The sequence below is a fragment of the Pollachius pollachius genome (genome assembly GCF_949987615.1).
Source record: "Pollachius pollachius genome assembly, chromosome: 18".
In the NCBI taxonomy this organism is placed as follows: Eukaryota; Metazoa; Chordata; class Actinopteri; order Gadiformes; family Gadidae; genus Pollachius; species Pollachius pollachius.
The window spans coordinates 14177502-14191852 of NC_136951.1; the positions used below are offsets into that span (position 1 = coordinate 14177502).

At 46.2% G+C, this 14351-nt stretch overlaps 1 protein-coding gene across 2 annotated transcripts in view; it reads left to right on the forward strand.

Annotated features, from left to right (window-relative positions):
* Positions 1 to 14351, forward strand: part of LOC307089159 (copine-8) — a 62446-nt gene that overhangs the window by 911 nt on the left and 47184 nt on the right. The window lies entirely within an intron of this gene.

Sequence of the window (14351 nt, forward strand, 5' to 3'; positions counted from 1 at the left end):
AGAAAGTCAGTGGAAGGGTTTAATTGGCCATGGGCCTTTTCATTGGTTGAATTCAATGTGTGAAAGCATGTTCTATGAACTCGTGGCCAAGGGCTTTTCATTCCCGTATTACGGACCGAGTCCTCCATAGAGTGTGTTTGGTACTTGGTGAGCTCAAAACAAAGAGCCCTCTGTCCAATTTATTTTTTCATTTGCATGGGATTTATAATGAGGTCTTCAATGTTTACACATTGTGATGCGTGTTTTCCTCAGTCTGGCGTGGACAGGGACTCCATGCTAGTATAAATGTCGTTAAAATGGTGTTTACTAAATAGAAATGGGGGGGCGGGGCGTCTCCCCTCAAACCCACTTGACAGCATTTTTAACATTCTTTTAAAATCAGAGAGAGAGAGAGTATCTCAAACATTAGGATCTTACCTTCCCCTGCTGATCCTGGGGTTTGTGTGGGCTCCCCAGTCAGAGGGGAGTGTTAGTACAGGTGTCTGAATAAAGGACAGCTCATCCAAAGCTCTGAGTGGTCGTAATTTAGCGGCTTGGACCGACAGAAAGACACCCAGTCTTTTGAATCACACACAGTCCGATGATGACGGGTGACAGATGATCGCTTACGGGGTTGCGCGATTAACGATAAGCGATCCAATTGACATATGTTGTCCGAAAAACACACACACACACACACACACACACACACACACACACACACACACACACACACTGCCATCGGTGTGGTGTGCTGCCTCCCACACACACACACACACGTACAGTAGTGACGGATCCATCTTCAGTCTGGCGTGCGTGTTGACTGCTCAACCCCCGGCTGAATGGGGGATGTCTGACAGTCTGAAGTGATCAGCTCTAAATATTCTCCTGTTGTCATCCGCTGACTTCAGAACAGCACCGCTGGAGCCTGTTATTAAGCTGCTCCGAGCCCTGTCATGGACATACAGAGAAAGAATCACAAATATACAAATACACACACATACACACACACACACACACACACACAACAGTACATACTAGGGCTGCTCGATTATGGGAAAAATCATACTCACGATTATTTTGGTCAATATTGAAATCACGATTATTCAAACAATTATTTTTGAGTTTGAAAACATGTTGTATTTATTCAGCATGTCTCTCCCAAAAAAAACGTAACTGAGAAATTTCGCCTTAAAAAATACACTAAATGGTCGAAAGAAAATGTTCCAATCTAAAATAATATACAGATATGTATCCAGCTGTTCTGCCCTTTCTATAAAACATTAAATAAAAAAAAAAAACAGTAAAAAAACCTTGATTATGTTAATTTTGTGATTGTGATCGAAATTCGATTAATCGCCCAGCCCTAGTACATAGTACATAAATTCATACATACAAACACATCATACAAACACATACACACACCCGCTCGCCCCCCCCCACACACACACACACCCTACACACACACACACACACACACACTAACGTACCTCCATTCCATAACACAGAAACAGCCTCATTCCAAGATAGACACACAAATCCTCAATCCATGATACACGCACACCCCTCCATTCCATAACACACACAAACATCTCCATTCCATAACACACACACACCCTCCTTCCATTATGCATACACACCCCTCAATTTAATAACACACCCAAATCTCTATTCCATAACACATGCATCTCAATTTTACCACATATCTATCTCATCTGTCAGATATCTTATTGGTTATCACTGGACGTGAACAACAACAGCACGATATTGTCGCGTGGAGCAGAACAATCCCCCAGCTCTGTTTGGAGCGGGGAGAAGGATGTGCCAAGCAGAGCATCGGTCGGCAGTGTTGATGGACTGACCCGTCAGGGTTTTGAAGGGCTCGAGCTTAAGTTCACAGGGAGACACCAGCCTCTTGAGTTTGAGGTACTCCGATGTCTGTCTGCCTGTTGTCTTTCTGTCTGATACAATCTGATCTCTGAGCTTTTTACACTCACACATATACGGAGCATTTCAAGGAACGTTGTCACATTGAACTTCCATTAACCCCCATGAGTAGGGAGCATCAAACCCGTAGTGTTGTAGTGAACGCTAGTATAATGTCATCATCTCTAACCTCTAACCTTGAGTGTAGCTATCTGTGTAACCTAGAGCCAGCTTGGGACTACACCTCCCAGAAGGCACTCTGTCATCGTGGCTGTACCAGTGTCAGGCTCTGCACTCTTGTCCTCCTTTCCTGTATTATTTTTTGTTCTATTTCTCTCTCTCTCTCTCTCCCAATCTCTTTCTCTCTCTCGCTCCCTTTCCTGTCCCTCTCCGACCCCTGCATCTCAGTCTCCAGTGTCCCTCCCTCAGTCTTGTTCTCTGTTGACCTCCTTCTCCATCTCCCTCTCAGCTGTGTGTCTCCCCTCCCTGGTCCCAGAGCAGAAGTAAACATTGAACTGAATTAAAATATAAAGGTTTGTCCTGTTTGACTGCTTCAACAGTGACGTGGCCACAACACTTCTGGGAAGTTGAGTCCTTTCGGTGAAAGCGAAAGATTCCGTTGACTTATTAAGTTAGTAGTGATGTGGGTGTGTGATTCGTTTTGTGTTTGCTTCTTTGTAAAGTTTTGTTGAATAATTAAAACGAATTTACGACTATAAGGCACAGGTTGAAGCAGTGAAACTGCATCATTGGTTTCAGAATGAGCACTCATCTTGATTGACCCACATACTGACAATAACCACGGATCACAGCTATGCTAACTTCTGTCAACCCTATAGATCAGTGGTATTCATTATTATTTTCAGGAGAGCCGCACTGACAGGACGACATCAACAGGAGAGCCATTTTTACCGCAAAGTATCAAAAGCTATAAATCCAGTCATAAATAAGTATGCCTGCTTAATAATATGTCCTCAATGAAGCAGTGTTTCCCACAGAATTTTGTGAAACTGTGGAGGGAACCCGGTCCTTAGCGGGGTCCGGGGGCATGCTCCCCCGGAAGAAAATTTGGTACCTTTTAACCTGGAATGCATCAATCTGGTGCACTTTGAGAGGAAAATGAAGACTTGTGTGACTGTGTGCTATTTTCTGGAATAATGTGGAGACACTGGGTCACATAACATGGAAGCTATTGAAGAATAAGTTTATAAGAATAAGTCCATCCAAAGAGCACATTCTCTCTTGTTATGCAGGAAAACCGCCAATCTGGCAACCCCGCTGTCAGCGTAGAGCCGAGCAAGTTTAAAAATATTTTCTAGACAAGGCTATATTTCCACCTTTTAATGCCGCTGTTGATTTATTTTTTAAATAATTGTTTGTATTGTTTTTTTAAATATCTGTATTCACTGAATGATCATATCACTGTATATTTTTACCGCCATGCGAGCCGCAAATAGAGGCTTGGCGAGCCGCATGTGGCTTGCGAGCCGCGCAATGAGTAACACTGCTATAGATGATTGGCTTATCATCAGTATTGAATTCACACGTGGGATTTCCCTGATTGTTTGGTCAATAAACAGCCTCCCTCCAACTATAATCAGGTCGTCGCTTCATAGCTTACCCCATAGGTTAAAGTGTGAATGTTATTTAGACACCGTTCAATGCCATACTTACGTATTGACACATACGGTGCTAAAGTGACGAAACACAGTATCTAGCTGAGGGCGTCAACTGCCAACATCAGCACATTAATGAGTCAGCATGGAACCGGTTCGATAGGGACCGCTGAGCTGCATCAAGGTTAGGACGTCAGTTAAGACAACGTAGACGGTGGACGATCTGATCAATCATATCCACATTTTTTATTTGTAGCCAAAAGGCAGGGTAACGATGAAATAATTTACATTTCACTACGACACGTCCTATTAGGATAGATGGGATAGGAAGTTGATAGATCAGCCTACCAGTGACAGACCACTGGTAGGCTGATCTCTCTACCTTACAGATCAGCCTACCAGTGACAGACCACTGGTAGGCTGATCTCTCTACCTTACAGATCAGCTTACCAGTTACAAACCACTGGTAGGCTGATCTCTCTACAGATCAGCCTACCAGTTACAGACCACTGGTAGGCTGATCTCTCTACCTTACAGATCAGCCTACCAGTTACAGACCACTGGTCGGTTGATCTCTCTACAGATCAGCCTACCAGTGAAAGACCACTGGTAGGCTGACCTCTCTACCTTACAGATCAGCCTACCAGTGACAGACCATTGGTAGGCTGAGCTCTCTACCCTCCACCTGGTTAGGCCACTCTCACACGTGATGTAACTCAAGCGTCGATTTTGCTGGATGTAGAGAGAGCTAAATCGATTACGATTGGATGACTTATCAACGTGGACATTCTTTGTTGGAGAATATCATTTGTAATGAGCTAACAAGGTACATTCTCAATGCGCGGCGTCTTTCATCTATAAAGGTGCTGTGGAGGAGATGCCAATACCGGAGGAATGCATTGACTTTCCACACGTCTCTGGGGTATTTTTATACTCTACAGGCGAGTCACATTGTCCATGTGAAACAGCACCTACTCCCCCAGGCGCTGGCTGTAATTACCATTGAGCTCGGAGCCATCTCAGCCTGCTCCACGGTTTCTTTAAAGGGCAACACAACAGTGAGGGCGAAACCACAGGAACAGCACCACCTACGGGGAATCACAGGTCATTGCAAGGGGCAGCTTCTGATTGGCTGTTTGTGTCAGGTGTCCTTTGTTCCGTTTGTTGGGAGATGGTGAAGATGATGAGAGAATTTATTCCGGACCTCCCCTTTTGATAGTGGTCTGCACAAAAATAGTAATGCTCATTCTGCTTATAAATATTTATTTGCCAAATAAAAGAAGTCCAGTTACCTTGATTGCACCTTCATTTAAAAAACTGTTCATTTTGTACTTCAGGAAACATCCATTATGTGAATATTTTGTCAATTAACGCTCAGCCGTCTTCAACATACGAGCAACTGATTTTAAACCAGTATACCCTCATTCACTGTTGCAATTCAAGAACCCCTCACCTTCCTGGGAAGCTTATTGTATGGTGTATGTCCTGGCACTTAAAAATAGCACTTAGCATTGTGTAGCATTTTACCCTAGCTATCTTTGTTTTATACAGGGAATGGGTTAAGATAGCAATTGTTAGTGCTTGTCAGTTAGGTTCTATAAACATCCTTACTGTACAGACAGTGATATGTTATTGTTTCTCTTTCTTTGGACAAATGTACTTATTGTAAGTCGCTTTGGATAAAAGAGTCTGCTAAATGCCTTTGGGTTTGGATTATAACTATTTGGGCAGTTGGTAGGTGGGTGGGTCTTGGATGGACTTAGTGCCTTCGTGGCAGGTTCTTCTAAAGTCCAAGACCACATGGATCTAATCTCAGCAGCTCCAGGCCCCCACTTACCCGCCATTATTGTGATTACCCACCGACCTCCACGGTGGGTTCGAGTCCCATAGAGAGTTTATTTAAAGTCTCCTCCTCTGGCCTTCAGAGAGAGCTGTTGACTCATTTACCAGCTGAAGCCATCTTCCTCCCTGGTTCACCATCGCAGTGACCCGTGACTGGTCCGGCTATTTTCAGCTCCTCACCACCACTCTGCTATTCCTTCTCCCTCTCTCATTCTCTATCTCTCTCTTTCTCTGTCTCTGTCTCTCTATCTCACTCTCTTTTTCGCTCTCTCTCTCCATCTCTCTGGGTCACCCTCTCTCTCTCTCCCTCTGTCTGTCTCTCTCTCTCTCTCTCCCTCTCTCTCTCTCTCTCACTCTCTCTCTCTCTATCTCTTTCTCTCCATCTTCTCTGTTGCTCTCTCTGTCGATCTCTCTTTCTCTCCACCTTCTCTGTCTTTCTATTTCTCTCCAACTTCTCTGTCGTTCTCTCTCTCTCTCTCTCTCTCTCTCTCTCTCTCTCTCTCTCTCTCTCTCTTCTCTCTCTACGGGTGGTGATGTTGCTGACCTTCTTGGCCCCATGGAGCTGCCGTAATGGCCGTCGTATTGAAAGGTTTCCTGACAACCGACTGCTTTTAAGGGGAACCAGCAGCCGCCGCTGTGAGGGGATTCAATACAGAAGAAAAGCACAGGAGGGTGTCAGCGTGTGTTTGTGAGGGGGAGTGGGTAAATCAGTGTACGTGTGTGTGCGTATTAATGTTTGTGTGTGTATGTGGGTTTCTGTCAGGAGAGTGTGTGGGTGTGTGTGTGTGTATTTATGAGTGTGTTAGGTTTGTGTGTATGTTAGCGGGAGTGGGTTCATCTGTGTGTGTGTGTGTGTTGGTGAAGTGTTACTGTTAGTGTGTGTGCGTGAATGTGTTTGTGTGTGTGTGTGTGTGTGGGTTTGTGTCAGGGGAGTGTGTGCGTGTGTTAGTGTTTGTTTGTATGTTAGGGGGAGTGGGTTCATCTGTTTGTGTGTGTGTGTGTGTGTGTGTGTGTGTGTGTGTAATCAGTGCATGACCGTTGCACACCCAGCCTCTGCATGGCGGTGGGTTTACAAAGGCCTTCTGAACAGCATGGCGCTGGATTTTAGACGAGTTGGCATGCAGAGACATTACAATACAGGAGCAATCGTCTGTCTTCTGCCCGTCTGTCTATCCTTCTGTCTGTCCGTCTGTCAGGCTGTATGTCCCATGTGACTTGAGGCTGTCTGATTGAATATCAGTCTACCCACCAACTATATGCCTTTTCTATTTCCTCTACCAGTTATGTAGCTGTGGGTCTCTGTATTCACCTTTGTTCCTATTTGTCTTTATTATCTGAATTCCTGTGTGTGTGTGTGCGCGTTCTTGTGTGTGTTTGCCTGCAGGCGCAAGCCTTGGAGAGTAGCATTCGTGTTCGGTAATAAGGTTGGTCTTTTTCCGAGATCCAGTCGAGTCTGTAAAGATTTACACAGAGTGATTGACTATTGATCTCTCTCTCTTGCTCTTGTTCGCTGTCTCTCTCTCTCTCTCTCTCTCTCTCTCTCTCCCTCTCTCTCTCTCGGCCTCTCTCTCTCAGCCTCTCTCAGCCTCTTGCTCTGTCTCTGTGTGCAGCCATATATCAGGTAGTGTGTGTGAGTGTGTTTGAGAATCAGTGTTTTTTTGATTCAGAGGATGGAAGTATGTTCTCTCCTATTGATTATTCCTTTGTTGTTTTTGCGGTGTTTGAGTGGCAGCATCATCCTCATGTCAAAGCCCCGCCCTCCTGAAGGTTCTGAGAGGCGAGGCCTGCTGGGTCCTGTCTGAAGGAGTGTTCAAATCACTGCAGGGGGCCGCCGGGTGGGGAGGTGCTAATGATGGTGGGGTTCATCAATAATTACTTCATAATTACAGCGTCTGGCCCCCTGCTGCCAACCCCCCCTGGAGGTACAGCTACACCTGTCGTATACAACGACGGGGAGACGAACAACACTAAGGCATATCGACACGCACACAAACTCATGGGACAAAGACACACATGCGCACAAACGCAAGTGACAAAGACGCACAAAACGGATACAAAAATACAAACACATGTAAAACCGCTGCATGCAAAAAAAAACACTCTGGTACAAGGTATGAAATATCCAACCAACAAGTTCGGACCCGGCTCCTCTTGGCTAGAGTGTCGAGGTGTCCCTGAGCAGGGCGCCTCACCCTGACTGCTCCTGACGAGCGGGCTGTCGCCCTGCATGGCTGACATGTACATGAATGGGGGACGCTACAATCAGTGCTTTAGGTTACATATATACGTCTAATTTGTGGTTATTCCCATGGCACTATGACGCAGTGACTGACTAGGGATGATAGGGGCCCCACAAGCTGGCCAAGGAACACCGGAGGGCTGGTGGGAGAGCCAGAGCGCTCAGGCCGGGTTAAGTAGCTCATACCTTTCCTCCCCAGCGCTCTCTTTGTTTCTATCTGTGGCGCCACCATAAACTGGACATGGTCCAGCCAACCAGGTATAAGGTTGGGGACTTTAACCCTGTGGTTAGTTCTTGTCAACACCGTCCTGCAAAACATAAGCAAACACACAGACACACACACACACACACAATTAAACAAAGCACATATACACACATGTGCACCAAACACATTCAAAGAAATACACACACACACACACACACACATGTGCAGAGACTGCTAGCTCCACTGTGAGCGTTCAGAGAGAGAGGGGAGGGATAAGGCGTGTGCTCTCTGCTAAGTGTGCTAACCCTACGTTGCACACACTGTATATCTTCTTTAGTGTTAGATTAGACTCATACAGATTAGTGTGTGTTAGTCTCTTTATCGTTCTCTGTTGATCTCTAAAAGCTTTTGAGCCCTCGTCCATTTATTTTCTCTCGTCTCCTCGCTCTTTAAGACCAGGTAAGATCTTAAAGAGTTGTGATATTTGTTCATACATTTCACTCATTCTCCCAATCACTCCCCCTCGCAGTCACCCTAAAACATCTGCGATCCTGTCCAGATGCAATCAGGCTCTCAGAATCAATTACCCTAGACAAGATAAAATGGCACATGCTGTCTACACACTCGCACACCTGTGTGTGTGTGTGTGTGTGTGTGTGTGGGGGGGGGGGGGGGGGGGATCCAAAGAGTGCAGTTGCCTGCGGTCAGCCGCAGTTAGCCGCAGTTACGAGGCAAACTAGATCTATTTTAGGGCTGTGGGTAACCTGCAGGTGAGACGGTTAAAATAGTAGAAGAAAAAACAGAGCGATGTGCATAATTTATTCCAGACTGTGCATACACATGGGTCCTGGTTTCTTCAGCTTGCTGGTTAACCGAATGTGTGCAATTAAATCACCAAATCTTTAGAAAGGATCTTTTTCGGATAAAATAATAAGTCTACTGCTGCTGACAAGATGTCACGCCGATACATGGACATTATTTGTTGTGTTTTATGGGCTACAGGTTAGAAGCGGCACTTTAGTGTTTATTCTCTCTTAATTGTCCTTTAGGTACTAGCCTAATCCTAACGAAATCCACATAAACAACAACACACTTAAAATGTCTCACAAAGAAGGCATTGGCTCTGGAGGTTCGGTTGGTTGAACACAGCTTATCTGAGTCTAGATTCCTCTTGAGATTGTGTTTTAACAATGAAGCTTATATTTGAAGCAAAGCCAATGGAGAATAATTAATTTGAGTTTAATCAGAAGCAACATGTCTGAAACACACCGAATGGCAGGTCATCTGACGAGCAAGTGAAGGCCTCCTTTAGCCTTAAGATCAGTGGTGGGGTTAGTTTGTGTGAGTGATAAGGTATAGCCATTTAAAACGAAGCTGTGTGTGTGTGTGTGTGTGTGTGTGTGTGTGTGTGTGTGTGTGTGTGTGTGTGTGTGTGTGTGTGTGTGATAAGGTACGGTGAGGTAAAACAAAAGTCGGTGAGTGGGGTCGTTGGGGGCATAGAAAATCTGAATAGAGAATGGATTAATGGATGGAATGGAGACAGAAACGGAGGAAGCTCTATGGGAGGCTTTCTCCCGGAATAGAACACACACACACACACACACACACACACACACACACACACACACACACACACACACACACCGAACAGAAAGGGTTCTGTAATTTCCGGTAATTGCTTCACTGAGAATTCAGTTTGATAAAAACTCAACCAAAGGAAGGGGAGTTAGCTGCTCATTGTTAGTGAGTTAACGCTAATGTTAGCTCCGACCACCAGCGGTATTGGGCTGGATGAGGCTAAACGTTGCTAGAATTTGCTAGCTCTGACTAGCTGTCGGTAACAGTGGCTAGCCCATGCTAGTCTTAACTCACTGCTAGACATTGCAAGCTGATTCTAGCTGTGGCTAGCTGAGGCTAGATAGCAAGATTAGCTAATGCTATTGGTGGCTCTTAGATGATAACAGTGACTATATAATGCTAGCTGTGGCTGGACGATTCCAGCTATGACTGGAATCGTACTGAATGATGGTAGCGAGCTGGGTGGATGGATGGATGAATGCATGCATTGGTACTTTGTTCAACCTAAGTGGTCATTCGGTAATTGGAACACTTTAGGGGATTAATACTTGTATAATAGAGTCTGACAAAATGTCCAGTTATATCACAAGAACGTGAACCACATCGGACTGCTCTACATTCATATTCCTATATGTACATATGTATATGGTGTATGTGTGCTGTGCGAGTTGTATCTAGATCAGTGAGAGGGCGTATTCTCTGAAGAGTCGCTATTCAGGTCACGGTCAAAAAGAGAAACAGAGAAGATGGAGAAAGGTGGAGGGTGGGGTTGAAATGCATTTTCTGCATTTTTCTTTCATCATGTTTTAATATCGGGAGCCAGTTGCGCGGCCGCGCGCGCCCGCACACACACACACACACACACATTTCATAGCTTGTGTCCTTGGATAGGATGTGCAGGGGGCAGTTGAGGAATGAGGAGTAATGAAAATGTTACAACGGTGCAGAGAGGATGTCAAAGGAAAGCAAAGATTTTGTGTTGGAAACGTTTTTATGGGATGAATTTTTTCAATGTTTTCATCCATTCAATTTGCAACCGACACACAGGGAAATGTGTTTATTTTGCTTTAAAATGAAACAACAAAAGCAGCACTGTATATCAAATCATTTCTGAAATGAGCTCAGATGGCTTTCAATTTGCTACATTGGTGTATTGATGTGAGTATTTTGAATTTTATCTTCTTTGAATCCTTACTAACTTAGGTTCCTTCTGTAACTACAGGCATGCATTTTGTATATTGCCTGAGCTGTCCAGCTAAAGAAAAGGGGGGGGGAGAAGAGAGGGAACAGGGGAAGGAGGGAAAGAAGAGGGAACAGGGGGAGGAGGGAGAGGGAAAGAAGAGAGGGAACAGAGGGAGAGGCCGAGAAGAGAGGGAACAGGGGGGAGGAAGGAGAGAAGAGAGGAAACAGGGGGAGGAGGGAAAGAAGAGGGAACAGGGGGAGGAGGGAGAGGGAAAGAAGAGAGGGAACAGAGGGAGAAGGTGAGAAGAGAGGGAACTGGGGGGGAGGAAGGAGAGAAGAGAGGGAACAGGGGGGGAGGGGGGAGAGAGGAGAGGGACCAGGGAGGAGAGGGAGAGAAGAGAGGGAACAGGGGGAGGGAGGGAGAGAAGAGAGGGAACAGGGGAGGAGGGAGAGAAGAGAGGGAACAGGGGAGGAGGGAGAGAAGAGAGGGAGCGGGAGGAGGGACAGAAGAGAGGGAACAGGGGGAGGGAGGGAGAGAAGAGAGGGAACAGGGGAGGAGAGAGAGAAGAGAGGGAACAGGGGAGGAGGGAGAGAAGAGAGGGAGCGGGAGGAGGGACAGAAGAGAGGGAACAGGGGGGAGGGAGAGAAGAGAGGGAACAGGGGGAGGAGGGAGAGAAGAGAGGGAACAGGGGGAGGAGGGAGAGAAGAGAGGGAACAGGGGGAGGAGGGAGAGAAGAGAGGGAACAGGGTGGGAGAGAAGAGAGGGAACAGGGGGAGAGAGGGAGAGAAGAGAGGGAGCGGGAGGAGGGAGAGAAGAGGGGAACAGGGGGATGAGGGAGAGAAGAGAGGGAACAGGGGGATGAGGGAGAGAAGAGAGGGAACAGGGGGAGGAGGGAGAGAAGGGAGGGAACAGGGGGAGGAGGGAGAGAAGGGAGGGAACAGGGTGGGAGAGAAGAGAGGGAACAGGGGGGGAGAGAGGGAGAGAAGAGAGGGAGCGGGAGGAGGGAGAGAAGAGAGGGAGCAGGGGGGGTGCAGAGCAGGATGAGAGCCCCAGCCACCAGGGGTTTGGAGCATGGATGTGTGAAATAATGTATTGATTTAGAAATCAGACCTTGAAACACAGGGCCTGTAGTTTGTGGCCATCAATCTATCTCCACCAGCTGGGCACAGAAACCTGGGAGTGCACGGGTAAACGTAGAATACGTCCACAATAGTGTCAGGGTTCAGAAGGCAAGGTTATCCCTCGACTTACAAAGTTATGTGAGTAAAATATTTTTATTTATATTATTGACACATTTAAAGTATGTGAATATAATCGTTGTGAATATGTATTCACAACCTGAAATGTAGCTACTTATGTGACTAGTGAAATTATGCATTCTTTTACATTACATTTAGTTACCTTTACATTTTAATATGACTGTTTGAAGTGCTTTAAAAATGTCTAATTGTGCAGCACTGAACCCCTTCTTCTCCAAGTATTCTGTTCTCCATGGTGTCTCTATGGGTTGGGGAAGAAACTGGCTGAATAGAGGCCAATCTCATAGCAGAGACTTCCCCATCTCCCAGCATGAGAACATAATTATGCCGTCTTCTTTCTCTTCAGACTTGTCTGTCACTCTCTCTCCTCCACTATTATCTTTGATGGCTCCCTCTCATGGCTCACATTAACTCTCTCTCTCTCTCCCTCACTCTCTCACTCTGTTCTACCCACACCCCTTCCCTCTACCTCACTCTTCATTACTGTCCGTGCACTCACTCCCCTCTCTGAATCATTCTCCCTGTATTCTCTCTCTCTCTCTCTCTCTCTCTCTCTCTCTCTCTCTCTCTCTCTCTCTCTCTCTCTCTCCCTTTCCTCTCTCTCTTTGCCTCTCATGTTCTTTGTGTCTTTGACTAAATTGTGTGAGGTTTATTTTAGGTATTAAATCTCACATCCCAATACAGGTAGGATTCGGGGTTGTTTGAAGTGGGAGCATTCACCTGAAGCATGGGTTAATTGTTGGATCTGACAGTGAATCTACTGTTTAATGATTGCTTGCGGAGAGGTCATCTCATGAATATGTATTTGCTCTTTAATTCAATTTACTTCACAGGTCCACACAGCAGTCAATAGTTGACTCAAAATTCAGTATACCGTCTGTGTGTGTGTGTGTGTGTGTGTGTGTGTGTGTGTGTGTGTGTGTTTTCAGCCTGACATCACACACATAGACACACACACACACACACACACATAGCTGTAGAAAGACAGACATGCATCCCCCTTTGTGGGGACGTTGGTGGTGAAACAAACATTTGGCACATGGCTAACCCAACGCATTCATGCACAGACATAAACCAGCTCACAGGGACATGCTTGGCTCAACTGTACACACACTTCAGCCCAATAACCACCCAGTGATCCTTGTGAGAACCACTGGGTTATCAGCGCTTGACTGGAAACAAAAGACCAGATGGGGGGGTCACTAGAGCGCTCTGAAAAAGCTAAACACTAGTACTTACCCAGCGAGGAACACAAACTTGTATGAACCCTCTGTTGTATTATTTATGTATGTAAAACTGTGAGAGATGCAAATTCACAGCACAGCATACACTCCCCTGATCCCCTCCCTCCACTGCTCTCAGGAATAACAGTGATTCCTTTAGGACCCCCCCCCCCCCCCCGTATTAAAACCCTACGCTTGCTCGTGCACTACTCGTGCGCATTGTGTTGTTGTGAACCGCTGACGAACTCGGAGGCCCAATTATTCTGTTGTAATTGAGGGCCAAACCTTTTACCAAACCTTCTTCCTCTTGCTCTTTCCCCATGAGCAGGAGAATCTGGCTAAGTGTCTCCGCTATGCTTTCGCGGTTGCAGCTAAACCTGGCAAAGTGGAGACCACCGCTGAATCGTTTATAGTCTTCATAAGGATGAACATGGCAGTGTTACTTAGCGGGCGTTTTTATGGCGTAAATTTTTTTTTAGTGCAATTCAGTCAGCGTGTCAGTTATGGACTGTGTAGCCATTTATGCTAACGTGAAAAGGCCCGAGCATGGTGACCGTGATAGAGAGTGTGAGGAGGTGCAAGCGAAGGACAGGAGGATAGGGGAATGTAAAATGCGAGATAGCGAGAGCAGCATATTGAAATGCCAGAGGTGTTTGCATGAGCAGGTGCCGGACAGAGAGAATGCCAGTCAGGTTGGGGACTTGGTGTGAATTGGGAAGAGGACATTGATATGAGTAGAGGGTCAAGACCGCAGCCACTGAAGTTCAAAAGGCTGGGACCTACATCCCTCTCAAAGCCGCTGGAACTCCCCGGTACTTTGGGGATCACAGAAGAACGTTCCGACAGCCTGTCAACGAATAGAACCGTTCTATAGCTGAGTGGGAGGGTTGGGTTTCGGGTGGATTGCCCGGACGTTATCCGTGCCTTGAACGATGCCCGGAGCTTTTTGCTCCTTTAAGTAGATTGTGCTCCTCCGGGAGTGGGCTCCTCTATACCTTACCTCTTCTCTCCTCTCTTTTCCTGTTCTTCTCCTCCTCCCTCCTTCTCTTTATCTATAGCCTCAAAACAAGGCATCTGTTGCCCCCCATTCCAATGAAGCTCCGAGCCACGTCCCACTGTCCGGCGTGTCCTCTGATCAGACTTGGCTCGCAGATAAAGGAGCCCTTGTTTCAACACAAAGGCTGTGATGACGGAGGGCTTGCTGGTTCCTGTTTTCAACCGCCTACAGCTAGGGTTGCATGGAAGTGCTTTTCTGAAACGTATTGTAGTAGCAGAACAGAAAAATGAAATTGATTGGATGT